The 26,559-nt window shown below is 36.6% G+C and overlaps 1 long non-coding RNA gene across 1 annotated transcript in view; it reads right to left on the bottom strand.

Moving 5' to 3' along the window:
• The window catches only part of LOC134528802 (uncharacterized), a 108,740-nt gene extending 86,544 nt beyond the window's left edge, over nt 1-22,196 (bottom strand). The window contains exon 1 of the long non-coding RNA XR_010074426.1: nt 21,930-22,196. This is a non-coding gene — a long non-coding RNA (uncharacterized LOC134528802). The remainder of the gene's footprint in view (nt 1-21,929) is intronic.
• Between the last annotated feature and the right edge of the window lie 4,363 nt (nt 22,197-26,559).

The following is a 26,559-nucleotide window of genomic DNA, read 5'->3' as shown; positions in this document are numbered from 1 at the left end:
GTTTTGATTGTGGTGGTCTGCGGTATGCGAAATCCTATAGCGCATGCGCGTGTGGAGGTATGCGTCGCTACGGTTATGGCCTCGCTGCAGCTCACCGCGTGCACCAGCCGCAAGGAGTCCTGTGTGCGGGAAACATGCATTTCGCGTCGTTAAAACCCTCCCGAGCAGGTATAAAGTTCACAAAAATCACCGCTCACTCGTACAACTTCGGTAGCATTTTTAAAAAAAAATGTAAAAGAGAGGTTAAAACTTGTTTTGAGTAATAGAATAATATAATCATTGTTTGAATTTTCTATATATATATATAATACACGTTTTCGGTGGAAATAAAGCAAAATACACCATTTTAGTGTATTTGGATACACAAAGAGTACCTATACAGCAATTTTTCATTATATTCCTATGCTTTGAAAATTATATGCTTTGAAAAATTTAGAATATTGTTATTCAGTTCGTGAAAGTAAAAAAAAATGCAACAGCAGATAATTTAACTACTGTATAAAATGTAAATATAATTCTCAAATGGATGGTAATATAGGCTGGAGAAAAAATGTAGCTTAGATTTTATATGTTTATACTTAGTGTACGTAGTGCTGGATTCAGGAATTTTTTCTGTAAAAAGAAGGAGGTGGGGTTTAAAAATATAGAAAATATTTAAAATGTTAACACGTTTATTTAATAAAACCTATATTACTCACTTACTATCCTCAATGATATTTTTACAAAGTTTTGTCATAAATTTTTGGGGGAGGGTTTTATATCCAACCTGTTAAATCTGTCACTGTGTAGGTACATATAAAACTATCATTATTTTTATATGGTATGTAACACAACTGTTTAGGTAAGTCAAGAGCAGTTGATTGAAGTGAAATCAGCTAAGTACTGAATTTAATATAATCTTTACGCGACACGGATGCGTAAACGTAATTGAACCTTTATTCAGGAAGATACCGGTTCCAATTCTGCTCCATTCATCCTTGTTTTCGTTTTCCACGTGCGTCCAAAATCGTTCCTTGCAAATTCTGGTCGATTGTTCCCCAATTTCGCTGATTTGAAATTTATGGATAAATATTGAACTTAATGTTTCATCGACATCAAAGTCAATACAGACGGTGAAAGCTGGTGAGCTTCTAATGAAGACTAAGAGAACGATTGTGTGTGATAACCAGAGCACCCCAAGACCACTCACCGATATTAGCAACGTCCGCCACATATCTCACTTGTGAATAATCAGGGCCTAGAATCGAACCAGGAACACCTTGGAAGGAGGCAAGTGATCTGACCACGCAACCCCCCTGTCCCTAAGTCGGCCTGTTAGTGACCACATTGTCGATGAGACTGGATTCCAAATAACTCTAGGTGCCGTTATTTTGCCCATCAACAAATTGACTTGATTTTATAGAACATAAGGAGGTAGCGACTGTCTAGATTAGCCGGTAACCATTAAGTTTAAAAAGGGTTGTATATGAGGAAAGTATACAACACCACCCTCAAAATTCTAAAAAATCTATAAAAATCTAGCATATTCACTTACAAAAGGAAAGTTTTTGAAGGCAACGCGTTTGTATTCCCCCAAGAAATGGAATTCTGTGTACGCTTTTCAGACTGAGGACTTCTTCCGAGATAATTTTGGTTTAAGTTCTCTGTTACTTATTGTAAGAATAGCTGTATGGCATCCTTCTTGTGAATACAAAATAATATAAGGGTTTTGTTTTTACTATTTATACATTTCAGATGATAGGAACACAAATTTTTGACGGGTAAATATCTTAGCTCTTGGTATACGTCATTTTGTAGAAGAAATTTTGTGAAAATGGAATGGATGTCAAAGGACGGAAATATGCAACAAAGATGGCGGACCCACGTGTAGCAACATATACCCTATATAGTCACTTTCGTGATCAGTAAGGTACATATGCCAAATTAAACTTTATGATAGTGTAACAACCTTTAAATTTGTTTGGTAAACTAATATAGCCATATTAATCCCTCGTTTTAAAGTACGTAAGAAAACTGACATTACAGTCATTATAATCCACATTCTTCTTCTAAATTGAATAGAATATAATATTATAATAATGTTGAATCAGCTCAATGAAATTGAGGTTTGTTTGTAGAAAGTATTTACCGACTGATTTTATAAAATACAAAAATATACTTCGAAATATAATAGGGCCTATAGGCCTATATGTTTTAAAATCATTCTGGATATAATTTAAACAATGCAACAGAAGAATTACTTATAACGTCTGCGGAAAAAAAATTATGGTTATCTGTTTAATGAATTTTTTAACAACTTGCGCAGTACGTATTTCAATTAAATTACTTGTCGAAAATTAGGTCCAAAGCCATGGTTTAAGGTTTTTGCAAGTCTTTTTCGCTTTTATCGGAGTCGTTTATACTGGTCCGTGCTGCTATTTGCGTTTGATTGTGGCAAGCAACGTTTACGATTCCGGCAGCGAGTCCTAACTGTGGCCGCAGAAAGTACGTGGGTGTGATTCGCGTACAGAAATATTTTTAAATGTAAAGAGAATAATTATTCATCAGTAGATATATTCATCACGCTCAACATTGTATTAAAAAATTCAACGTTGAATTTCGTGTCTGAATTTAATATTAGGTATACGTTTATTTGTACAATAACAACATGAAAACACGTGGATTCGCTCGTTACCGAGGCTAGAAGTTTACACATCACTGGCGAATGCTCAAAGACTCACATTTATTTATTTTATAATTTCAGATTGTTATGAGTTTGCACGTTTGTTAACCACATATAAAAACCTTAAAATGTCACGTCCAACTGTGGATTTAACTCGACTTTTAATTGCTTAGTCATATTTAAAATTTAATTTATGTGTGCATCTTTTTTTTTTCTTTCAGTTAAGTGATATTGATGCGTTCAAAATCCCTCGCTAGAAAATTAATAACATATCTAGAGCCACGGAAATTTCGCGGATTCATTTAGTCGCAAGCTAGAATGCAAACCTCCACACTGTCGCACTGTGTTCATGATTGGACCGTAGTTATCTGGACACGCCCCTCTACGACCGTGAGCCAACGATGTCCAGCTAGGAGAGAAGTAAGCGAATAAGGTAGTGCCAAATAACAAGGATAAAAATGTTCTCGCTAAGAAATCAACCAATGGGAAAGTAAACATGGGTCGAGCACACCTATAACTTTGAATTCTATCCTGAGGCCAGAGGAATCCGCGAAATTTCCGGGACTCTAAACATATCATATGATACAAACGTTTTTATGAAAGTGACTTGAATATCTACACATCGTGTTTCTTCTCCTAGATAAAAGTTTACTATTCAAACTATCGCTCTTGTGAGGACTGGTGTCCCAACATTTCAGTCAGGCAATACTGGTCCTTTTTTTTTCTTTCTTGGAATGTCTTCAGTGGAAAATGTCTCCAGGAGATACTTGGGATTATTAATTAGGTCCGTGGCCAATTTGTCAGCATTTCTTGTGCTTGCAATTTTAAAAGCCCCAGTGAGCTTAATGACGGCGGGACGACGAATTGCGATGAGTTACTGCCTGACGTATAAGTATTGCAATTTGCCGACATTTAAAAAAAGGCGGGCTTCGTAATGGCCGCACGGAGTTACGGCCGTGAGCAATGCGCCCGCCGCGAAGCGAGGCCAGGTTTCCTTGCGGGGACAGAGAGTTGCCGGCCGCCGAACGCAGCTCTCGATAATGAAGTGTATCCACCCCAGGCGAAGATGCACCTCGATCCCTTCCCTCGGCGTGGGGCGGTTGTAATTCCACGGCTCCCGGTGCTCGTCTAAGACCCGGCTTGATTGGCAGTGTTTATGGGCGCGTAATTAGCTGGAGCAGCAGTCGGCAGTGAGTTATATCGCGACGCCAGCTTCCCCCCCCCCCCCTCAAGGGTTGGATCACCGCCCGAGTTCTGACGAGCGAGGGAGGAGAGAAAACTGACGGAGTGACGCGGGTGGAAACCCACTTTCCAACTCTTCACTGCGCGAGCTCCGTGCCGACTTCATCAGGCGAAAGTGCGGCGATGACGTCGTCAGAGGGTAACGAAAATGTTAATCTCGTAGAGCAACCAAAAACAGCAACGATCAGTATAGGGGCATAAAACGTGACAAATTCGATCGAAACGGAAATTTTTATCTCCATAAGAGAATTTTGAATTTTCTTAATTACTTTGAGGTTTTTTTTGACGGAAATGATTTTTTTTTTCTAAAAAAAAACAAGGGCACGTTTGGTGTTATTTTGTCGAATGTTGGGCAAATTTCGGCAAATTTTAAGTAAATTTTGGAAAATTGTTTTGGCGAATTTTGAAAGTTTAAGGTAAATTTCAAAGGACAAGGTAAAGTCAAGGTAAAATGCCAAGAGTCAAGGTCAAATGTTAAGGTCGCGATCTAACCGTAATGGAGAGTGCGAAATTTGGGACTGGTACACTCGATAAAGATGACGGAGAGGGGAATTGCACACTTGCATACTTGTACACATTATTATATGTACATTCTTAGTTGTGCTTATATTTGTGAAGTTTCACTTCGTATGTGCGTGGTAGTACGCAATCTTATGTTTTTTATTTTCATCGAGCGAGGCCACGCAAAGGCTCGATTCTAGATACGATATGTTAGTTGGATTTTTTCCGTCTTTTCCTAAACTACTCAAGGCTTCTCCTTGGATGGTTCCTGACAATAGCCTGCGACCTTTATCTTCGCGTGTTTCATTAGACTGCCTTCTCTTCTGCACAGCCGAAGCGCATACAAAGTGTATAAAAAAAAACACGTTGGAGAAGTGGTTTCTTATGCAGGACATGTAGACGAGGCAAGTACGCCTTCGAAAACAGTATCGTCTATGCTTTTGTTCATCGATACACAGACGGTACCTTGTACACTGAGACTTTTACCTGTTACATGTAATGTCATCTAGGAAAGTTACAAAACCAACCATTGTTTTGCAGTCTTTTCCGTGATGAACATGCAAAGGTTCACCACACATCTCTACGGCACGTGCTCTAGTGAGCTAACTACTTGTAGTCACTGCGCAGTCCGACTGTACCCTACACATCCACAGCTACAGCCAACACTGGCATGCATGCCCAACATGTACGTGCGATGTGCTGCGTACTCTGCACACGAGCGCTTGAAGGACATTTCACATAACCAGGATTCAGTGTGTATTAAAGTATGCACACGGTAAGGGATTTAGAACAGAACATAATTTCCCGTTCTTGCGTACATCTTCGTCTCCTCTACATGTCCTGCATGAGTGAATTTTGTGATTTACTTTTTTTGAGGTGCGTCATATCTGTTAGAAAAAGGAATAGAGCCACAATTATTTTATGGATTTTCTTCGCTTTAGGCTCGAATTAATTCAATGTTTTTTTCTTGAAGCTCATTGGTCGATAAAACGTTATTTTCCTTTGGCGTGTTACACTTGATTGGGTGACCATTTATATATTTGTTTATAACTGGCTAAGGGTCGTTAAACGCATGTTAGTAGTACCGTAGTCCAATCATCAACGGGTATATTTTGTTACCCGATGAATCCGATATTAAATTATCGTGGCTCTACGTATAGACATGGTGATGAGGACGGCAGGCAACACAGCGACGTAATGCAGGGCTATTGGATAAGAAATGGGAAACAGCCTGTTGATAATAAGGTGACAACTCAGAATTTGCCTGGAATGATAACTTACCAGCAGAGACAGGAACAATTCGTGGGTTCAAATACAGTCAGGATAGTCTCCACAGTACTCTGCACACTGAGGAATATGTCCCTTGTTTTATTTATGATTATGAGATGTCTGAAACTGATTGTTTTGTATTCATTACTTCTTTTACTGATGACTTCTCATTGGTTTACAGTCATACAAATGAACTGTGTACCAATAACAGTAGAAGCGTAAAAGTACAACGGTTTGAATTCCAATCTATTGTGAATTAAATACGCGTTTTTTCTGGTCTCTACTTAAGAGAAACAATGGGGAACCGAAATCAGGATGGATGGACTGGTTTTAGAACCCGGGACATACGAAAGACGTTTCCAGTAGCTTGCCACTACGTTATATCAATCCGTCACATTATTATCGCATTCATTTTATCGTGTTGTAATAGAAAAAAGGGAGGGATCGAATCCTCGACATTACTACATTAGCGCGACGAGTAAGCCATTAGTAGTACATAGCTAATAGCTAGTTTTGATGTTGGTGTCGATGTCCGCCATCTTGGATTGTGACGTCACAATGGCAATCTTGGATGACTTTGACCTTTGACCTTTAACCTATAGGAAATTTGCCAAATTTGGCCAAAATATGACTCAAAATTTGTTCAAATTTGACAAAAATTTTCCAAACTTAGACAAAATTTCCAGTTTTTAGGAAACAAATTCCACCAAAATATCTTAACAAAATCAGAAAAATTAAAATTTCCCTATTTCCAGGAAAATATTCCCGTTTGAGGATAAATTTTCCTTTTTAGACCTCAAAGAATGTCACAGTCCGAAATATCTTCAAAGAGGCTTAACTTCCTCATTTACAAGCCTCCAATAAATCTCTGAGGACATTTTACCTACACCATTAGCATGTAATGACCACCATTTTGAATTGTGACGTCATCGTTCCTTTTATCGTCACAATCGCTATCATGAAAATTCGTAAAATTATTTTGGGGGAAAATGGGAGGAAATTAAACATTTATAAATAAATCTTATAAAATACAATTTTTATAAAAATCGTTTCGCTATTTTTAAATTATGTCGAAACATCTGCCACTTGAAAATCCGTAATCATCATCCGACAAATTCGGAAAAAATGGTTTTATTTTACAAAAAATACTTAAATACATTTTAAAAAAAATTTTATTTAAAAAAAAACTTCCATCATGATATCCACGGTTCAAATTCGGTGAGCTAAAAAAAAAAAAAAAAAATTGTGACAGATACTTCCTCCATCAGTTACTTCCTCCATAGAAGCCACCGACAGACTGACCACCCACCAGTTATACCAATGCATACCTATACCTAATACATCAACAATCTTAAATCTGACATCTTTATTTGGTCTGCTGGAGACAGCCATCTTAGATTATGACAAAATAACCAGAAACATGTTTTCATCTTCTGAAGGCTACCATCTTGGATTATGACATCATAGCCGTCATCGTATATCTGTATGCTGGTGGCAGCCATCTTTATTTTTAATACTAGTTACTAGGAGTGCCAGTGTAACGTAGTACACTCGTCGTTTGCTAGAGAGTGCTCTCGTGTACCTTGTTTTCAGCACTCGATAAAAGGAGAGCTAGTTTCACGAAGTACACACGTCGTCTGACAGAGTGCTCTGCCGCCATATTGGTTTAATTTTTACCTGCAGTAGTGCAGTAGTATTTATGTCCTCAATACTGTCTACCACGTGGGCCGTGATCAGGAAAATTAGCTAGAAATTCGGGGAACATTAAAAAATTAATAAAAAAATAATAATTTACTGATTGATTCGATCTATACATGTACTTGGTTCGATATTTAATTGATGAACAAAAATTTCATTTTACTTAAAAAAATTTGAATTTAAATAAATATGGTGTAAAGTCCTATAGTAGGCTTTAATTCCACTAGTTACAGCCTCAAGTAAGCCATCCTGAATATCTGTAATTTTTAGCTAAAAATTCGAAAAAATTCTAATAATCATAAATAAAAGTACTTTTCACTATATTAATTAATTAGATTGATTTAAGTCCTTTATTTTATTCTTGTTCGATGCAAAACATTAATTTTACATTAAAAACATATTTATTAAAATTACATTTCACATTAAAAGTTCAGGATTCAGGTTCGAGAAATAACACAACACCTTTGAAAAATAAAATTTATTGCATAAATTATACACTGCTACAGGAACACTTGCGAATGTTAGCATTTTAATAAATATTTAGTTCTTCATTTGCTTCGAATAATTCTTATTTTCCAATCGATTTACTGAAAACAGAGACCAGCCAGATCCTTTACCTACATAGTCTTTGTCTTTGAGACAGAATTTATCGATATTGTGTTTAACAGATTGCTTCACATCGTTGGAAGTATAAATGAGAGTATCCACTGTCTTAAAAGCTCACTTCTTCACTTTGTACTCGAACGGATATGGTTTGCCATTTGCACAGTCCAGCCTCAAGTTACATTTTAAAGATACATGCGTTGCTACTTCATTAGTAAACTGATTTATTATGTATTGCTTGATATCATCAAGAAAAGCACAAACTATTTTGAATCACTAAATGTATTTAGAAAATAGTAGTCATTCAACATTCCACGAAATGCAAATTTAACCAAGTGGAATCAGTTATCATTTACATGTAATGGACCAAGCACAATCTTAGGTTTGTATTCATGTCCAGGCATTATCGCAATCGGTTGCTGAACATATGTTTTTGTGCTTGACGCACACGAGTCTCTCATCTAAACCGATGAATCGAAATAACTGCAGATAGTTCAAAAGTAGGCACACGAACTTCATCTAGACAGTTTTTCACATGACGTCTCGAATTATCAATACGAGTAAGAATTGTTTGCATATTTACTCTTCTCGTGTCTTTGTGCATCATGAGAAAATGTGAACGTTTTAACACAGCTGCAAGGACCCCTAGTTGATGAAGATTAATCTTTCAGGATCGAACCAGATTCTGATGTAACTGCTGTAGTACCAATTCCCGTTGAACTCATAAGCGAATTAATTATTCAATGTTGTAGCGAAACCTTTATTTACCTAATGTCATACAGCAGGACATTTGCATGTCTTAAGTGTCTTTTCCAATTATCATTTCTTGGTAATTATTTGCGACATATTTCACAGATAACAATTTTGCGAGAATTACTATTAGCACATTCACTCTTCTCTGCTCGACGAGCTTACTGTTGTTCAAAAAAAATTGTCACAGTAACGACATCGATGCTAGTTGACGAGTCACCAGCCAATGAAGTCTCCTTCGCTGGCGAAACGTAATTCATGGAATTTTCCACTGCAGCCAGCAATGAAACAGTTAAAGTCTCTTCTTACGGTTGAACCATGCCTGTTGAAGTCTCCTCTAGTGTGTTCGGTGATGATGGTACACATTGAAGAGTTCTGCATAGTTGTCGTTGACGATGACAACGGAATCTGCGACACCGTCGACGTCGCTGCCATCTTGGTTCCCATCGACGATGGTACAACTTCTATCGAGTTCGGTACGAAAAATGGTAAAAATGATAACAATTTCTCAAGAATAGATAATAATTACCGGACTTATGCATCAGATGGTCAAACTAGGTGACCTTTACACCGTCGTAGCCAGTAACAAACAGAGTCGCATCGTTCAGTACTCGCTTATATACTCGCAGTCACTGAAAAAATATGCGTATTTTAAATAACAACCATTTACATTAATGCAGGAGTCAAAACAACATTAAAAAAGACACATTTGGAAGCACATTCACATAAAGGAAGCACTTTTAACCAACAGAACGTATATTGCACGTACATTCTTCTCAGTAGGATACGATCCCATTAGTACCTATACGATAGGTCGCAGGATATAGGTAGGATACAATGCCAGTACTATGTTTTGGTTCCTCCGGGCACAGGGTTCAGGGTATGGAGCTGAGGAGCCGACCGCCATCTTGGGTTGTAACGTCACGGTGGCCATCTTGGATAACCTTGACCTTGAACTTTGACCAAGACCTTGACATTTGATCTTCAACAATTTCCCTAATTTGCCCAAAATTCGCCAAAATTCGCCCAACATTTCCATTTTTTTTGTAAAAAAATTCCCCAAAATTTCTCAAAAATTTGAAAACTAAAAAAATTATTTTTTCGAGGAAAAATTCCCGTTTTAAGTCCATAAAAATATCAGCGGCTAGAAATGTCCATATATAGGCTTAAGCATCCATGTATAAGCCTCCGATAAGCCTCTGACGTCATCATGGATTATAACGTCACTGTTGCAATTTCCGTTATGGCAGCCATCTTGAAAATCTTTACTTATTATCCGATTTTAATGTTTTTTTTAATTTTAAAAATAAAATAATTAAATTTTGATTAAAAATATTTTAAAAAATACCGTTGCAATTTCCGTTACGGCCACCATCTTGAAAATCCGTACTTTTTATGTTAGAGTGTCGGTGTCCTCCATCTGGGATTTTAACATCATGGCGGCCATTATGATGACCTTGGTTTGATCTTTAACCTTGACCCCTGCGGCCATCTTTGTTCCACCATTTTGATTTCTACAACTTTCCGAATTTTGAATTTCACATCATCGTTGAAATTTTCGTTATGGCTGCCATCTTAAATAATCGTAATAATTAACCTAGAAAACAGGAAATGTTTTGAAATTTATAAAAATTTACTTAATCAAATTTTGATAACATAAAATTTAAGTAAACACTGTTGCAATTTTCGTTACGGTTGCCATATTAATAATCAGTAATTATTATTCAAATTATTCAGAATTTTTTATTCAATTATAAAATAATTAATTAATCCAATTTTAATAAAATATTTTAAAATGCACTTACGCCATGGAGTCATTAGTTCGAACCCGATGAAGGTAAATATAAAAAAAATTGTAACCGATCCTTCCTCCACAGAAGCCGCCGACAGACTGACCACCCACCACTATTGCCAAGGTATATAATTAGACAGGAAGTATTATGTCATTTCCCCCATTTTGTTTTCGTCTGCTGGAGGCTGCCATCTTGGTTTTTGTCTGCTAGAGTACACTGCAACCATTTTAGTTTATTTTTTCTCAGTAGAGTGCAGTAATAGTTTATTATTATTGTGGCACCCGCCAGCTTGAAATTTTTATGCCAACTTGAAATTTCGTAGTTATTTGGCTATAAATTCGGTAATAATTACAAAATTCACGAGAAAAATTACTCATTAATATACTGATTGATGCTATCGATTCTTGTCCTTTGTAAGATACTTGATCGATGGAAATAATGTAATTTTTTGTAAAACATAATTTAAATAAATATGGTGGAAAGTACTTAAAGAACCTTTAATTCCTCTTCTACGAGCCTCTAGTAAGCCGATGATGATGATGCTACGGCCACCATCTTGAAAATTCGTAATAATTAACATAGAAATTCTGGAAAAATTCCAAAAATCATCAAACAATCACTCAATAATTTACTGATTGATTCTATTGATATCCATCCTTGGCTCGATAATTCTTTAATGCAAAAAATGTATTTTAGACAGAAAATACTTATTTAATAAATTATGTTCAAAATAAAAAACTTCAAAATTTCTTCATAAAGGTATCAACCTCCAGTAATCCCCTATGATCGTCATCTTTATATTAGGACACCATCTTGGAAATATGTATTTATTAGCTATTAATTCGGAAAAAATTCCAAAATTCATAAAAAAACTCATTGATATACTGATTGATTGGATCGATTTTTTTCTTGTTTCAATCCCTGGGTGATGCAAAAAATAATTGTAGACCAAAAACTTATTAAAAAAATTATTTTTGAATTATAAAAGTGGTTTAGGTTCCTTATATACTAGCAGCACGTAAGCCGATATGACCGCCATCTTGAACATTTGTAATCATCTATACTAATATTATAAAGCTGAAGTGTTTATTTGTTTGTTTGTTTGTTTGAACGCGCTAATCTCAGGAACCACTTGTCCGATTTGAAAAATTCTTTCAGTGTTGTATAGTACATTTATCGAGGAAGTCTATAGGCTATATTATATTATCAATAACAAAAGGAATCCTTACTAAAAGTCCAATTTAGAATCAAATGCGTTGGAGGGGATTAGATACAACATGCAGTACACGTACGAAGTGTGTGTTGACAATGCCGCAGGCGCATAGAAGTTTAATTCCTATTGCCTATTAACATTGTTGCCACGCACTAGATGCCTTACCATTCTTAATTTTCCCATACAAGTAAAAAACACCCGTGTGATATTAACAAGGAAGCAATCAGTACCCTCATAAGAGTTCAATTAGTATTTAAATACTATTTATCGCTTTAAATCTCAAACCTAAACTATTGATTTTTTTCCTCTCTCTGTGTTTAATTTGTTTTTATTGCCCCTTTTTTCAAGTATATATATTTTACAGACTTGAAACTCCACAGTAATGTTCCTTATGTTACGCAGGATGACATTTTCCGAAAATTAGATCCCATGGGTGGTTAAAACCAGGCAACAGTGGGTACTTTGTCTGCATGAGAAAAGGATTTTGCATTGTTCATGCCTTCTGCGTCTCCATGGCAACGGGCATCGCGCGGCAATGGCGTACCCACAAGGAGGGGCATGTATAATGAGCGGCGCAAGAGTGATCTGCCTGTAGACTGCCGTAGCGAAGTACGGGTACATCAGTTGTACGTTGCATGCACGAGTCGGGAAACCATCGGTGCTATTCATTTTCTGTCCGGTAGGCTACATTATACAGCATTGTAATAAATTTTTACTGAATATTTTTTATTTACCAATACTGTAAATGGGAGATGTGGCTTAATTTTTTCCATTAGTATAGCCGTGCGAAGCCAGGTCGGGCAGCTAGTTGACTTATAAATTCAGAAAAATTCCAAAAATTAATAAAAAAATCAATGGTTGGCGCGATAGATTTATATCCTGTTTGTTTCTCGACAAGTGATATGAGATACTAAACCAATATAAATTTTTATTGTTTCCCAATACATTTTGTGGAATTTATTAATCATTCACTATTGAAAAAACCACTATTAACAAAATACCTGTCGGACGAAATAAATACAATTTCACTATGCCTAACATGGAAGTCTAATTTTTACGCATGAAATACATACCAACTAGTTCATTATTAATAAATAAATTTGTTTATGAATTTTGTAATTTTTCCCAAATTTATAGCTAATTAACTACTAAATTCCAAGATGGCATCAAATTTCAAGATGGCGAGTGCCACAGTAATAATAAATTATTACTGCACTCTACTGAAAAGAAATAAACTAAAACGGTTGCAGTGTTCTCTAGCAGACAAAAACCAAGATGGCTGCCTCGAACAGACGAAAACAAAATGGGGGAAATGACATAATACTTTCTGTCTAATTATATACCTTGGCAATAGTGGTGGGTGGTCAGTCTGTCGGCGGCTTCTGTGGAGGAAGGAACGGTTACAATTTTTTTTTTATATTTACCCTCACCGGGCTCGAACTGATGAGTCCATGGCGTAAGTGCATTAAAAAATATTTTATTAAAATAGAATTAATTAATTTTTTTATAATTTTAAAATTTTTTTCCGAATTTTTTGAATAATAAATACTTGTTATTAAGATGGCAGCCGTAACGAAAAATTGCAACAGATTTTTTAAATTTTATTGTATCAAAATTTGATTAATTAAATTTTTATAAATTTAAAAAAAAATTCGGAATTTCTAGGTTAATTATTACGATTATTTAAGATGGCGGCCGTAACGAAAATTGCAACGGTCATGTGATTATCCAAAGTTCGGAAATTTATAGTAAACGAAATGGCAAAAGTTCTAGAAAACAAAATTGTGGGATTCAATATGACGGAAAGTTCTAGAACATAAATTGGCGGATCAAAGATGGCCGCAGGGGTCAAGGTCAAAGGTCAATGTCAAGGTCATCATAATGGCCAACTTGATGTTACAATCTAAGATGACGGAGGAACTATTACAATCGCAATCCACAGCTGGAAGCCTGGCACAGGAAATACTTTCCTATACTACTTGCTTGCCTCATACACTGCTAACTTCAGACCCTGCTTGCCTCGGATCCAGTTAATTTTTGTCCAGATTGCTTCGAAATTGTTTTGTCTAGTGTTTGGCTTTGGCCATGTGCCTGGCTTGCACCATGCCCAGTGGGCCTTGTACGCGTTTTGGATGTGACAACATGCCCTGCTTGCCTCTTGCAGATGCTTAAATTATAACATGCCCTGCTTGCCTCTACCTTGTTTATAGCCTGGCTTAAATAATGCCAGACTACATTTGTAGCAAGGCTACATTTGTAGTAATTGGTTACAAATGTAACGTGGCGATTAAAGAAGCCAATGGCTCCATCTGGCTACAAATTTAGCCTGGCTTCATTTTAGCCAGGTTACATATGAGGTTGAAGAACGAAGAGCATGTTGCATTTATGCATGTGCAGGAGACAAACCTGGCATGTGGTCAAATCAAACTTTAGGCAAAACCCGCACGAGGCATTCTGGGTACGATTCAAGTCGGACATGTAGTCAAAGCTAAACACTGGCCAAATACGTACGAGGCAATCTGGGCAAGACGCAAGCTGGGTATGTGGTCAAAGCCAAACAGTAAGCTAGACAAGTACGAGGAAATCAGGGCAAGAAGCAAGCAGGGCCTGAGGCTAGAAGTTCATGAGGCAAGCAAGTTACAATACAGGCTAGGTTCGATGCAGGTCGGTCACGTAGTCCAAGTCAGGCATGAACAAGTAAGTCATATGGTCCAAATAGGGCAAAGATCTAGACTAATATAGGTTGACACAGCAGGATGTAAGCCGAGCACGTAATCAAACTAGGTTAGTGGGATGCAAGCCGGTTACATAGCCCAATCCAGGCAAGAGGCAAGCTAGGCACTTGAGTAATATACGTACAAATTTACATCCTGTTAGAAGAATTTGCGTACAAAATTTGTGTCATATTCGTTGAATGTGCGTCCCATGTTGTGGAAAGATACAAAACATGTTAGTCGACGGGTTAGGACTTCTACTTGCTTCGCAAAATGTTGAACATTTATTTATAACCAATGACACTTAAACTATGCTTCGTAAACTAAGAGGTTTGGGGTACATACAACGATTGAATTTTATAACCTGCATGTGTATATGATTGAAAAATAATTATATTATTTGGTTTTAAAAATAATGTTATTGTGATACTTCTTGTAAACTAACTACCAGCTCAGAGCTGATATCGTAATAATACTTCTAACTTAAGAATGCAAAGAAACCGTTGCCAATGACTAACAAAATGGAGAGTAAAAGTAAAGACATTCGAGCCATTTATACAAATGAGATCAGTTGCAGCATTAGAAGCCACTGTAGCTAATTATTTCCAATTCCAATATAAGTAATTTGGTGCAATTGGAGGCATTGTAGCCAGTTGGAGATAGTCTTATCACATCCTGTCGTATCCTTCCGAGCTAGAGGTGGGTCCAATATGTACTTCCTTTTCGTTGAATGATCGTAGTGATGTCTGTAGTCATAAAAAGAGATTATAATTTTCAGCGTCTCTTGGTCTTGTAGTAAGCATGAAATGGTTTTGCAGGGATTCTTGGTCTTATCGTAAGCATAAAATATGCTCGGTTGATCTAGATGATTCTAATAGGTTATAGCCATACAGTAGGGCTAGCAGTTTTGAAAAACTTTTCTGTTTGAAATATGTAATATTTATTTGAGAGATATGACAAGTATAAAATAAAAGGCTCGTGGTTCGAATACGCTTGACCTATAAGCCTGACCTTGGACATGGCATGGTTAAAAGGAATGATAAGTATCGACCATTAAAGCCCCGTGGTTCGGAAACGCTTGGCCTAAATGCCTATAGTTGGCAGTCTAGTAATAGTAATTTTTGTCGAATGTGGTTTCCAGGTAAGTGGAGTGATATTGTGTAACATATTTATTCAGTCGGGCAGTTATGTATCTTTTTTTGAGTCCCTTGCTCTCAGTAATGCATATTAATAAACTCATTGATAGGTGATGAAAACAAATAATTTATAAATGATTTTAAGATTTAAGTAATCTTAGTACTGACAAATGAACGAACTACGGATCAAAATCGATAGAATTACCAATATATATTATTAATTATATTTGTTAATGCTTGTGGAAATATTTTCAGTATTGTTTGTTAATGATTACAGATTTTTTAAGATGACAGACAATATGACCTCAGCGGCTTATTGCATGCTGTCAGAAAGAGCAATCAAGATACTTTGGGGACATTTAGTCATATTTTACTAAATGAATAATATTTAAGAAAAAAATTGTACTTTTTGCATCGACCAAAGATAGAACCGTGGACAACAAACGATTGAATTAATCGTTATATTAAAAGGTAACTTTAAAATTATTTTTGATCATTTTTCTGATTTTTTGGTTAGATAATTACAGGTTTTCAATATTGCAGCCGAAATGATCACCAATATGGCGGATGTTAAAATAGCTGACAGCCGGTAAAAATTAATCCAATATGGTGGCAGCGATTTCTAGAAGATGAAAACAAAATGCGGATCGAAGATGGCCGTCATGATGTCATACTGGTTAGAGGTGTTGAGTCAGTGTGTTGGTAGCCTCCGTGGAGGAAGAACCCATCGCCATTTTTTATCGAATGACCTCAACAGGTTCAAAGAGAGGACTCGATCCACGATAAAGTCAATTTATGTTTTAAAAAAATTTAAAATTGTAATTTAATATTTTATAGTATTTTTAAAATGTATTTATTATTTTTGGATAAATAATTACGGAATTTCAAGATGACGAACGTGATGTCATATTTCCAAATGGTAAAAACAAAATGGTGGACTTAACGTTGTGTTCAAAATGGCTTACAGCTCTGAAAACCAAATGGCGGTCACTGTCATTCATGATAGTGGCCGGGTATAAGTCAAGGTCAAAGTACCCCACCCAAGGCTTACTGGAGGATGGTAAATTGAGAATTAAAGTCTCTTTGGGGACATTTCAAGCCATCGAAATTTTTTTTAGAACTAAACGGAAATTTTTCCCATTGGCCTAATACGGTAACTTTTCCCTCAAAATGTGATTTTTCTATTTTTCAAATTTTTTTGGTATTTATTAGGGGGAATGTTTTCCAAAAAACTGTAAAATTTAAGTCATTTTAGTGAATTTTTGGACGAATTTTGGAAAATGTTGGTATATTTTGAAGGCAAAGTTAAAAAGTCAAAGCTAAATGTACCCATAACGGAAAGTGCGACGTTTGAGAGTGGTACTCTTGATGACGTTGCAACCGTATTAAAAATTGCAACATTAAGGTGTGGACACTCGATGGAGATGTCAATGTAACAAAAAATGCAACTTTCTGGAATGGGCACTCGATGGCAATGTCACCGTTACAAAAAATTCCAATGTTCGGGAGTGGGGCTCTCGTTGGTGATGTAACCATTACGACAAGTGCAACATTAAGTAGTGGACGCTAGATTGATATGTAACCGTAAAAAAATAGCCACTTTTGGGATTGCGGCTCTCGATGGCAATGTCACTGTTACGAAAAATGTGACGTTCGGTCGTTAGTTACTCGATAGTGATGTCACCGTAATTAAAAATGAAACATTAAGGAGTGGGGCATTCGTTGGTGATGTTGCCGTAACGAAGATAGCAACGTTCGGGATTTGGGCATTCGATTACAATATGGCGACCTTGGCGTCACAATCCAAGGTGGTGGACTCCGGAACCAGGCTAGGATCAAATTTCTAATACATGAGGAGTCTGAAATCGACTGACCAACTTCAGCTGCAGATTAATCACGACGAAATAAGTTAAAAAATACTATACCACTTATGGTCTCAAGTACTTACCGAGGTTGGTACATGTTTTTGAAGTTGGGGCTGAACATCATGTCTATTGTAAATTCAAGAGAAATTATTAAAGACAGAACAATGAGCGTCCAAACCAAGTTAATTGAACGAAGTTCTATAACCACCACAAATTTGATCGCAATAACAAAACTACTTCGTATAAATAATTATTTCTATTATCTATCTATTATCTATTATAATAGAGTGTTAAAGCTTATTTTTCCACAAATTTGTGTGGCTTGCTTCTATCCTCCAGTAATTTCAATGAAATAATTTTGCTACAGCCAAAGAATTTTCTTTGGTTGTAGAAATTCACTCCAATAAACATAATCTAGATCCTCAGTGTTCTATCTTAAATTCTCTTTCTATTATTTACAATAAAATATTTGTTCAGCTGTAAGTTGAAAGGCGTATACCAGCCTTAAGAAGCACTTTACACCATAAGTCACATATATTTTTCTACTTATTTTTTCGTGATTAACCTGCAGCAGAGGTTTTTCGGTGGAATTCAGACTCGGCCAGTTAATAATTTGGCCATTTTAAAATTATCGGTGGTCGATAATAAGGTCACATCATTTGGTTGTTTACACGAGAATGGGTTACCACTTCCGATAATTATTTATAACTAGCTTAGGTTCGTCAAGGGCGTGTCAAGGTCACAGCAGTCAAATCATCGACGTGAAACATATGTGTAAGTGCTTCAAGTCTACATTGCTCACCAAGGGATCCGCGACATTAACGTGACTTTAATCATATATGATTATAAAAACAACCTAGATTTGGCTTCGTATCGAATACGACAAATACTTTATTCCTACTAACGATGTCTAAGAGTCTATGTGCCCTTTGTTTTTTTGTCACCGTTTCAGATCTTAATAAGCAGAGTTGCTTTCTCTTAATTAGAGACCGGAAAAATTCAAGATTTCAGTTAACTAGAGGATGGACTCTAGTATACTCTATGAACTCGGGAAAATGACGTCTGTTCATTGGATACTTTCTCGTTACACTAGTTCACTACGACTACATGTAATTCTTCTTTTCTTGAAGATTTATCAGTGGCCCAGAGTTCTTCAGAAAAAACTGTGGCCCAATCACTGAAGCAGCAAAAAGGTAAAGTACATGGATTCTAACGTATCGTGAAATGAATCCACGAATTTTTCAGTTCTCTAATTATAACACACTGACGATAAGAGTAAGAATTCCAGTGTTAAATTCTATATTATACACAGGGACTGCAAAAATTCGCCATTTCGATGAACTTCAAGAAATACTTCACATTTCACTTTGGCAAATAATGTCAGTTCATTGGCTGCTGAATTGTTAAGTCATAAACTGGTTTGCGTGCGTTGCAATACTCCTTTGTTTGAGGGTTTCTCGTTTGCCCGGAGTCGACCAGATAAACAGTAACCAATAGCAAAACAGCATAAAGGCATATGTACTTTAATTTTAGCCTATCGTGAATTGAAAATGCTATTTTTTCTGGTCTTCCATTAAACATTTTATTTGGAACAATGCTACAGTTCCGAAGAAAAAATTAACGTGTTGTTTTACATTGGAGGTTAAAGTGAACCTGAGTAAGCTAGCGTTAATCATTGAGAATAATATATGTTGACGACTTGTAATTTAAATGATTATATGCGACAAAGGGTGGCCACCTTGTCAGCGGTGTAGCTGTGTTAAGTGTTAGTGAAGTGGGATGATAAGTGCGACGCTTCCTGGTGCTTCTAATACGGTATCGCCTTTAAGCGCAAGGCCCTGAACTGGTGCGCCGTCTTCTCGTCGAGCATAGGGCAACTATGAGATTTCAGCGGTAACCAAAACATCATAAGGCGGAGAAATAAGAGAAAAAAGTGTAATGCCAGGCCCTTAGGTCCTTTCGAGTATCTTAGTTGGGCATAAACCACTCATATATTTCGAGCAGTTTTCAATCACGTGGTTTATTCTGAAGCTCTACACACCGCATGTGTGCCCGGTTAGGCAGAGGCCTCGTGTGTTCAGAACGAAGCTTTAAAGGAATGCACGGTATTTTTAATTTACGGGAGTGCTCCGATAAAACCTACCGGCGCATGGAAACGTCCGCCACATTTCCTACTAGGGAAAAACCGGACTTCGTCCAACACTTGCACAGAGGCCACTGCGCTCCTGAACCAGTGCACGAGGCAAGAAGACACGTGGTCCAGGTTGTGGCAAAAAGGACCTCCGTGGGCAAACCTGCTGGTCCATCAGCATTGTCCGCCGGGTTACCCACGTCACAGGGATACAGGTTCCGTACCCGCCAGGAACCAAATGCGGATCGCAGACGTGAGAAACAATTTGTTTGAGCGCAGTGACTCAACAATGACTCCTAGTTGACTGTTTATGAAAAGATTTTTTTTTTTAATTTGATTCATTGCTTAAGATCTAGCCTACGTAAGCTCATACAGAATATTCCTGAATAGCACCGATGAATTCTGGAGAAAATAACAAAACACTACTTTAAAACAATGACTGATACCTTGATTTTCTAGAAACCAAAAGTGTTTTTTTTTTGGTGGAATCTGATAACGTGAGGGTTTTAAGATAATTTAAAATTTTTTTGTTGATTTCCATTTGTGTTAAAAATCTCGTTTTTAAATATGATAACACTTAATCGCTTTAGACATTTTATCTTAAGGAGTTTATATTTATTATTTTGGTATTTAAAGCTTACTGTGATTTTAACTTAACGGCCACAATTAAAAAACATTTAATTAAAACATTTTTTTTTGGATTCACTCAATTATAAATGGACTATATAAATAATTATTAAGGTTTGTTGCTAGTTTAGTACTATTTAAGCCAAATATAATTGTAAATGTAATATAATATATTACCTCTATCTTGTATGTAATACTGGATTTAAATTTCTATTATTTTTTTGTGTCAATAAAAACTTATGATTTTACTGACATTAATGTAACGTACCTCTAGGATTTTAATTTAACACTTGACTTTACTTAGCACATCAATGTATTAGGCCAGTAGCGAGTGTCAACCAATCTTTATAAGGTAAAATACATTATTTACAAACATTGATGTTTGAAATCACCCTTATGTAAAAAAAATTCAAATGTAAAAACGAAAATATTTATTAATTCTTGATGTCTGCTTGCAAATATGTGAACGTTATACTTTAAATAACTTTAAATGTGAACCTGCCAATGTAAAGTTATATTTTCTTTTATAAAATTTTTAATAAGTTTTTCGCCAGAACTATCACTATTACGTTATGAACATTTATTATGAAGGCTTGGTAAACACTTAAAATACTTTTCAAAATAAAATAAATTCAAAAAATCTTTTTATAAAACCCAATGTTAAGAACTGTAAAATCAGTACACGAATACTATAAATAATTACTCTTTAATGTTCAAAATTAATGGTTCAGAATCTGGCCTTGGGCCCTTTAAAGACGATTTCCATAAAACATTAAAATCATAATGGTTAGTATTGTGTGTTAAATTTGATTTTGTTCTTTCAATTTATAACAGTCGATTTTTTAAACATTAACTAAACTTATATTCTAATTGCAAAACGTGATTTTAAAATAATTTTCTTAAGTTATTTTTATCCGATTATAAGAATTAGAAATTTAAGGTCTGTATTATTTACATTAATTTGTTAGTTAAATTGATGATTACACTTAATTTATTTTAACATTATTTTCTAAATAAGCCATATTAGTAAAACATTAATTGACTATGACATAACTCTTTCATAACAGAATAACACGTATATAGAATTTCGTTACGTTCATGAAACTAAATAAGAATTCCTTTAAATAATTTATTTCCTATGTTTAAACCTAAAATAATTCATTCTCATAATTTAGCTAACAATTTTACTACTCTACTCAAAGTTATGGCGAATGAAAAAGCATATTAATTTTTTAAAATAAATCATCGTTTTAAAACAAGCAACGTTAAAAACAATACACATTGAAATTAACTTGAGAAAATTCTATTTTCTATATTATTCATATTTTTTTTGTAACGCAAATCGGTTGTTTTCTTATTATGTTTATCTTTAATTTGTTAAAGAGGTATTTATTTATTTCCCATTACGATAGTACATACGCCTGTTTTGCTCGTTAGGAAGTTAGTGCCTTGTCGCACATAAAATTTAGGTAGTGCGTATTATCGAAACACCGGTTAGTTTGGAGTTTAATAATAACAATCTTGGCAGCAGTTAATTGAAGTTTACATTTAAAAAAAAATAACAAAATACATAGCTATGAGTATAGTACTGTTTTTGAAATGAATCTTTGCCCAAGAGAGGGGTGTGCATGAATGCATCAAAATGCAAGAAAAATTGGTTTTTAATAATTTTAAATATATTTTAACGTACTAATATGAAACTAGAATGAGCACGCAGTAACTCACCACGTGCGGCGGCTGCAGGACATCCAAGAGGCACTGTTTCGGAAACAAGCGAAAGTCGCACTCGACCGGCGCGCTCGGTGCGGTCCGCACGCGTGTCGCGCACCTTCCCCCCGGTCTGGCCTCGCCCGTCCTGGTCCAGAGCGTCACCTTGACCTTTCAACCCGTCCTACCCCCCCCCCTCCCTTCCTCCCCATCCCGAGTTGTCCCGCCGCCGGAGAGGCGTCGAGGTTAGGCCAACGTCTCGTCTTCGGCGTCGGCCGCGTGACTGCGCGGCCACCGCCTGGCTGCGTGCTCGCGCCCCCGCCCCCCCCCCCCCACACACCCGGGCGCCCCCTCGCTGCATTATACGGGACAACCTTTGCATGTTAAGCCCCCTTTCCCCTTCCCCCTGCGCCCCCCTACCGACGCCCGCACCTGTCTCTGTCTAGTTCCGAAGCGCCGCGCCGCATGCACATCCAGGACTTAACTGCGTCCCGCCGCTGGGGGGCCCCCCTGCGAAACTGATCACTATGCAAAAGTATGAATGAGATACGGTCAACAGCCACAAAAGACTTGGTGCAAGAGAGGGGCGAGGGTGGAATCCTTCCCGTCTCTTTCCCACATCCGCAACTTCCCCAACTAGCTCTCTCTCTCTCTCTTTCTCACTTATTCCAACCGTGGCTTTTTTTTTCCTGGTCGCTTCGGATCCCCTGCTCCCTCCCAACTCCACGTGAATTCCGATTTATTCCCTCCCTCTGAAACCGTTGCGTGCTTTTTTTTATTAGCAATTGAAATGAGTTATTAGGCATTTCAAAATAAAAAAAATAAACCGCCCAGACGTGCCCGCGAATATACGACGACGCACCCTGAGTCGTCGTGTTCACGAGCGCAGGCGACATAAATTTCGAGTGACGCGGTGTTCGCGTTTCGGGAGACGTGTCGTCGCGTCTCGAGAGATCAGAGCCTGAAGGCTTTGTCGGCCTTCTCGCCGCTTCAGACGAACAGGCGCTGCCTTGGGGGAGGCTTGGAATGAACTATTTGGTTGATTGTAGCACAATCAAAGTGATTACACCTCATCACGAAAAGAAAAATAACCGTCGTGATGAATTACCTAACATGACAAACAAGTAACACTGAGAAAATAAAACTCAAAGAAGAACCACATGACATTACTGTACTCAGAATGCCATCGCTGACAGGAAATAATTCTCTTTTGCGATGACCTTCAGGATGAACTACATAGTTCTCTGTAGACCCAGACAAATAACTGGTTTGCCTGAGATTCGATTCTTCTTTGATTGAAGGTTTCTCATTGGCCCAGTGTCATCCAGATGAACAGTGAGCCAATTGTAAAATCATCCTAAAAGTGTATGTATTTGAATTTAAGCCTATCGAGAAATTTTCCGTTCTCTAATAATAGTTTGTAACATTTATATGTTTAGCAGAAACGGTTGTATAGTGCCAAAACCTAGAAGTAGAGCCATCATTATTTATCGAATTCATGTTAGCAAAGTAGTCATTAAGAACATTTTCATCTGCTTCACGCTGATAAAGTATTTCAATGCTCTTGACACGCCCTTGACGACCCTAAAGCAGTTTTAATAACGAGAAAAAGTGGTTAACCAATCACATGTAACCCACCGAAGGATACGCCCTTGTTATCGACCAATGAGCATTCTTATAAGATCTTCATTATATACAGGCCATTTGAGTCTAGCCAAAAGTGAAATTAATCGTGGCTCTTTTTATTTAGTTAAGGGTTGAGCTTTGGCTCACAGGTCAACCAGATGTTCCTCGTCCAGTTGCAATAGCGGCATCGTAAGGGTGTTTGAATTGGAGTCTGTCGCACAATTAATCCACGAGTTTTTCAGCCTTTACATTTGTTAATTAATTTTAATCTCGTTTTAACTAGACATTAAAAATATACTAAAGATTCGTCTTATTATTATCATCTCAGATCCTCCTGAAAAGTCACGAATCACGTGTTCAACCAGTGGCGTTGGAGAGAGCTGGCACAGAGATAACACACACTGCTCCCATTCATGAGAACCTAGATTTGAAAGCCAGTCCTGACGAAATTATTTCGGATTTAAGTGGTCTTAATGAATTACTCAGAGCTTATTCTGAGATAGTTTCATACTATGGGTCATGGCCGATTTCTTCCACGATATCTTTCATCCATACAGGTATGTGTTCATGGTTTCTGAAGACCTCGATATACACGTGATGTTAAGTCTCTCTTGATTAAAATACGTTGAGGTACTGAAATTTAGCGGATTCATTTGGTCGCAAGCTTGAATGATAATCGAAATATCTTGCACTGTGTTCATGATTGAACCGAAGTTATTTGGACACGCCCCTCTACGACCGTAAGCCAATGATTCCAAGCTAGGAGAGAAGAAAACTAATCAGGTAGTGCCGATTAAAAGATAGAACTCAACTATTTACGCTTAGAAATCAGCCAAAGGAATAGCAAACATTGGTAGAACAAACGTAAGGATTTAATATTATCCTGCCACTTAACTAATACGTAAAATTTCCGGGTTTATAAAAATAAGCTAGAGTAGTTTTCTAGCTGGACAATGGCATACCACATTCCATACTTTTCTTTAGTGAAATGCTGTTTAATTGGTAATGTATTTGCAATATAAGACTTTTTAATAGTGATTGATATCGTTAAACGCACTTCTAGCTGTTAAATAAAATGGTATAAATAATTAGAATAACTGGCACACGTAATTAGGGGACTAGGAAAAAAGAATTATGGGATCGGACAAGATGTGGTTTTCAGCAGCAGTATGGGCAGCGAACAGCATCTAAAGCCCCGAATATCAAAGTGCCATTCGCGTAGACATTTCTTAACATTTTTACTGGTGATGTCACAGATTAGAGTGTTTTTTTTTCTTTCTATTTTAGTCCGCTGTTGGTGGCGAGAGCGTTAAGTTGGGAAAGTAAATGCCACATCCACGTAATCTACCACAATCGATGGCTGGGAGAGCCGTAGAAAGGACGGAAGCTGGACACGGAGCTGGAGTGCCGCAAAGTGTGATGTCCAGACCACGGACTCGTTCTGAACCACAGGAACTGTTTGAAGAAGTGGCAGAATGTAACGCTAATGCGACCTATCCCCTAACTGTGTTAATCAGTGTTCGTCTGACGATTGTGCTATGCGATGGATATCGTTAAATTCCGTGCCATTTGGATGGCTTGAAAGTATGCTCGGAAATCTGTAAAGTCAATGCCCTCTTATTTAAAGTTTTACGTAGACATTTTTGTCTAATGTGGATGTATATTTTAACATAATAACATATATTTAAGTTGCTGCAAACCTGCATCCACAAGTCAAGCTCACCAGTCCCTACGCGTCTTTCTTGCTGCGATCTTACGACTAGGTCTAATCAAGCAAACCCATGCTTGGCTAGAGCTTATATTCAAGTTTTAATGACAAGCCAACTTGGCTAGTCTCACAGTCTTGTTGCAAGCTTACAAATGGTAGTGTGTAATGACTATCAAAGTTACGTTTCAAACCATCCTAAATCGAGCTTGATATGACAAGCATTTACGAGTTTATTTCAAATAATTTTGCGAGCTTACATCCTATGAAAATATGATGTGGGTAGTTAAAAAATGGAACGATAATGCAATTATTTATGTTACTTGCATAGGCTGCGGTTTTTATGAAGAATACATAGTTTTAATGAAATAAGTTCTTCAAGATCCGTTTAGTGTCTAAAAGGAGCATTGAAGTAAACACAGATTTCACTCCCATGTACCAAACATGAGTCATTATTTTCCCCTGAAATTGGTTACTTACAATTTTGTTACTACCAAGTACACAACATAAAATAAAAAAAATAATAATTTTGCCCCACGGGTATCATGATTTAAGTAAGATTATGAAACACTTTTGGCCTTAATACGAGTGAACGCAACACACTCTGGGGCTTGACTCCAAACTAATAGTGTTTCACAAGGCAGCAAGGCACACTGTTAAAACCTAACTATATTTACAAGACTATTTATTGGCTGAGTTCTAAAAGTCGCTACTGTTACTATCATCGAGAAACTTTCGTCCCCACACCTGAGCTGGGCCTGCGTCTATTCTCAGCGGAATCATAACATTTAAATATAAATTAATTGTGGGCCACCTGGACATAAATAATGCTACCGCAACAAAAGGGTGTGAGCCCAAAAAAATACTGACTGGTGTTTAAATCTAAAAAAATGTACATTAAGAAAACAATTATAGTAGCAAAACTGATAAAAATCACAGATCAAGTTCCTGCTCACTTAAAAGCAATTTAAAGTAAATAAGTCCATATCACAAACCAATGTTTACAAGAAAAACAAATGGCAATAAGGTCATTAAAAAGTTAAAATATATATTGAATGTAATTTTAAATAATATAAATTTATTAAAGTCTTTACTCTTTGTAACCTTCAAAACATAAATACATGCCTTAAAATAAATATTAGTAAATGTAAAAATTATATGACATGAGAAATATACAGGTTATTTTATCACAAAAATGTAAATAAAATTTACAAAAATGTTAACTTATGCTTTGACGTGTGTGAGCACAGCTTACTAAACCTTAAGGAATTTTTATTTTTAAAAAAAATTTCTGTGAAAGGTTTTAAAATCTGTTTG

This window comes from Bacillus rossius, chromosome 2, assembly GCF_032445375.1.
Source record: "Bacillus rossius redtenbacheri isolate Brsri chromosome 2, Brsri_v3, whole genome shotgun sequence".
NCBI lineage: Eukaryota > Metazoa > Arthropoda > Insecta > Phasmatodea > Bacillidae > Bacillus > Bacillus rossius.
The sequence above is the reverse complement of the archived record's forward strand: the minus strand, read 5'-3'. Positions and strand labels throughout refer to the sequence as shown.